Source organism: Hirundo rustica, chromosome 4, assembly GCF_015227805.2.
Source record: "Hirundo rustica isolate bHirRus1 chromosome 4, bHirRus1.pri.v3, whole genome shotgun sequence".
Lineage (NCBI taxonomy): Eukaryota > Metazoa > Chordata > Aves > Passeriformes > Hirundinidae > Hirundo > Hirundo rustica.
Genome location: NC_053453.1, coordinates 229,036 through 232,978, shown reverse-complemented (window position 1 = coordinate 232,978; position 3,943 = coordinate 229,036). Strand labels below are relative to the sequence as shown.

Sequence of the window (3,943 nt, the reverse complement as noted above, 5' to 3'; positions counted from 1 at the left end):
CGCGTGTCGCACGGACGGGCCCCGTCCTCGGGCACGGCGTGTCCGGGAGTCCAGCGGGTGCCCCGGGCTGCCGACCCCGTTCACGGACGGGGCACTGTCCCCGCGTGTCCCCGCGGCTTTTCGCGGCCACCTCAGCATCGCCCCGCACTCCTGCGGCCCCCTCCCCACGGGTCCCTCCCCACGGGCGCCCATCGGGAGCGGCCCCGGCTCTCACCTGCGCTCGGGGCCGGTCCCGACGCCGCCGCCCGGAGCTTCCGCACGCGGGGCCGGGCGTGGGCGTGGGGCGAGACCGGCCGGGACCGCCCCGGGACCGCCGCGCCTGGGGCGTGGAGCGGGGCCCTCGGTGTCCCCGCAGGACCCCCGCACCTCGCGTCACCCCTCCCGTGCCCTCCCTCCCCCCGTGGCCCCCGTGGCCCCCCACGTGTTTCTCCCCACGGGCCCCCCCTTGTTCCGCTGTGTCGTCCCCCTGTCCCCACTCTCGTGTCCCCCTCCCCGGCTGTCACCCCGCGCTGCTGGCGGACCCTCATTAACATACGCTTTGCATATATTTGCATACGCCGCGCCCATTTCCCGCTCCACGTGACGCGCGGGGATCTCCGCGGTGGGCGGGAACGCCGGGGGGCCTCCGCGGCCTTTGATTGGTCGCACTCGCTGTCACTCATCTGTGAGCTCCCGCCCCAAGGCGCCTGTCAGTCAAGGGGTGGGCGTGGCCGGCGGAGGAGTGACGGCGGGAAGGGGCGGGGCCCAACAGGGGGCGGGGCCTGTCCCGGGGGCGGGGCTGTCCCATGGCGCCGGGCGCCCCCCGCCGCACGCCGGGACCCCCCGGTGCCCCCCGCGCCCCCCCGGTGCCCCCGGTGCCCCCGCCCCGCCCCGGGAGGAAGAACCGAAGGAGGTATCGGGACTCCCCGTGCCCTGGGGCCCGCCTTAACGCTGCCACGCGGGGGCGGGGGGTGCGGATGTGTCCCCGGCGTTGCCGGTGTCGGGATCTCGCCGGGGGGACGGAGGGGATTCGGGGGTACCGACGGGTTTGGGCCAGTCTCGCCCTGTTTAACTCTCAGATTTCAGGAGTTTCGTGTTGTTTTTCGCCCCGATGCCGGTGCGACCGCTGGGAACGGGACTGGGGCTTTCTCGCGGGGAGCGCAGATCCCGGGGGATTGTTAAGAGAGAGGAGCTCTGTGTTCAGATCCTGTATTCGGATCCCTCTGTGTTCGGATCCCTCTGTATTCGGGTCCCTCCGTGTTCAGGTGGTGGGGGAATTGAGCCCAGTGGGTTCCTGGGAGAAGAGCAGATCAGATCCCGGTGGATTCCAGGGAAAGAGGCTCGGGTCCCTGTGAATAGGGAGTAGGAGCAGAGCCCGGTGGATCCCGGGGGAGAGGAGCAGGTGGATTCCCAGCTGGATCACTGGCTGCTCTGCTGCCTATCCCACCACTGTGCCTGTTCTTGCCCTGTCCGTGCTTTTCCCGGGATCCCAGTTGATCCCGAGGGACAGCTGCAGCCCGTGTGAGCCTGGCCGCAGGCCAGGGCCCGATCCCAGACGGGGAAAGGCACCAAAGCCACCAGCTCACCCCAGATGCTGAAGGGTATTTCCCCAAGGATCCCACGCTGGTGCTGCTCAGGCCTCACTGGGGGTTCCTCCAGAGTGGGATCCTGGGTGGGTGAGCGCCACCATCGAGCATCTCGGCTGGGATTCGGGGAAATGGGAGATTTGGTCACGGGGACAAAATGGGTGAAAACCTCAGGGTTTTGGTCATCCCCCGCGGTCGCTCCTTCCCTCCCCGCCGAACCGCTGCTGCTGCCGTTGCATTCCCGGGCACGCTGGTGCTCCGGTGGGTTGGGGTTTCCTCCCAGCCTGGCACAATCCCCCGTCTCCTCTCGGTATTTTTCTGGAAAGAGGAGCCGGAACAAATCCCCCGGGTCACCTCGTGGCGGTGGCCATGAGAGGGAGCCTCAGCACTGCGCACACCGGAGCCGCTCCCGGGTGGTGTTGGACGGGATCCCCGGGAGCTGGCGCTTGCGGGGCTCCGGGCCAGCCGCTGCTCCCGGTACTATCCCGACGGACCGGGTTTTGGGGCTACTTCAGGCGGGTTTGGGCCGTATAGGGAGAGCCTGTGGAAAGGCTGCTACAGCGCTTTCTCACCCCTGACTTGGTGGCTGTGGAGCTGGGATGTGCTGCCAAGAAGCTGCCTGAGGTGCCGGATCCGCTCCGGGATGGAGATCCATGCCCTCAGCGGGTCGGCTCGGCTCCCTGGCTCTGACGTTCCCTTTTGTCCGTGGCAGCTCCGAGTGGACGATTCAGCGGAAGCTGCGGGAGTTGTTTGCCATCCCACGGTGCCTGGTCAGCGTGTTCAGCCTCTTCCTCGTGGAGCTGATCCGCTTCCTCGGCGAGGCCGTGGTCCAGGTGAGCCGCCCTGTTCCCGCAGAGCCACGGCTGCCGGGGATGTCAGAGTCCTTCAGTGCTGGGAGAGGGAACTTCCATTTCCCACTGTAGCGCATTTCCGCTCCCATGGCAGAATCTGTGTGTCTGAGCCCATTTTTGGTGACTCCTGCTGGCACACATCCCTCAAACACAGGATTTCATCCCAAATCCAGGCGCTGGTGGTCGGTGTCCTGACAGCCGTCGGCGACCACGTCCTGAAGCCCTTGCTGGCGGCAGCGTTTCACAGCCTGCTGCAGCCGCTCCTGCTCTTCCTGCTGAAGGTGCTGGGCGGCGTGCGGGACCTGACGGAGCCCGTGCTGGACGTGGTGGCCCGGGTGTGCTCCCAGCTGGCCGTGCTGCTCCGCGCCGTGCGGCTGGTGGAGATCCGCCTGCGCCCGGACCCGCGCGCCGCCGACGGATGAGGACGGGCTGCGGGGGGCCAGATAAGATAAGGAAAGTGAATTCCTGGGAATTGCGGAAGAGTGGGGCCTGCTGAGGCCCAGGAGGCTCCGGAGGGACCGCTGTCTCCACGTGTGTCCAGGGAGCAGGGAGCGGCACAAGGTGTGCTGGGAGGGGGCTTGGGTCTTCTAGTTTTGCAAATATCGCTTTAACTTAATTAAATTCCAATTTTATCCATTGGACCGTTGCTCTGGTGAGGTGTTTTTCTTCTTCCTGCCTAGAAAGCTCAGCTTCTCACTGAGAAGGACTTCCCTGTGCAGTCTCTTGCAGCCAGATGGACTCCACTGCTGTGGTGGTGCCCAGGGCCCGTGCCTCCAGCGCTGCCGGGAGGGGACAGCCTCTGCCAGCTCCGCAGCACTCTGGAATGGTCTCCAGAGCCATGGGGTAGACTGGGATTTGGGGGCAGTCGAAAAAATAGGGACCGCCATATAACGGAATCACCACTTCTGTGTTCCTAACAACTGGTTCTGGTGCATGGTTTGGATCACGCATTCCCATGGGGAGGAGGTGGCCAAGGAGCCAAACGGCGGCAGCAAAGCTCTGGGTGTGCTTTACAAACCCTTGGAGGGGTCGGGGCCAGGACTGAGCTGTGTTTTGGGGCTCCCCCTGCCCCCAGCCTCAGCTCCTTCTGCCCTTTCGCCCTTCCAATAACGCTGCCTCCCGGGAGCGTCTCCCCGGCTGGCGCAATCCCTGTGTTCCCGATGATTCCATGCCCAAAGCCCTTTGCTTTTTATGGGCAGGAGCAGCATGTTTGGAGCTTCCCAGGCTGTAAGATCATCTGCAGGCCAGCGCTGGGGCCGGAGCGCTCCTGCTGGGGGCCAGGCTCGCCGGGCTATTTGGGGGGTGCTGAGTTCACGGGGCCGTGACGGGATGTTCCCTCGGGCGCTGCGAGGGGCCGGGAGCTGGGAGCCAGCACAGAGGAGTTCTCCGGGCTCGGGTGACCAAGGGCAGCGTGGGAATGAGCGCTGGAAGCTCCTGGGCAGCGGGGAGCAGCCCGGCTCTCTGGGACAGGCAGAGCCGCACGTGGACACAAACAGGACCCGGGCACAGGGATCGGATCCAGGACGT

The 3,943-nt window shown here is 66.3% G+C and overlaps 1 long non-coding RNA gene across 1 annotated transcript; it reads left to right on the top strand.

Annotated features, from left to right (window-relative positions):
- Positions 1–840: 840 nt before the first annotated feature.
- Positions 841–3,055, top strand: LOC120752026 (uncharacterized). Its single transcript, XR_005700576.1, has 3 exons — positions 841–892; positions 2,278–2,398; positions 2,590–3,055. It is a non-coding gene; the product is annotated as an uncharacterized LOC120752026 (long non-coding RNA).
- Positions 3,056–3,943: the final 888 nt, after the last annotated feature.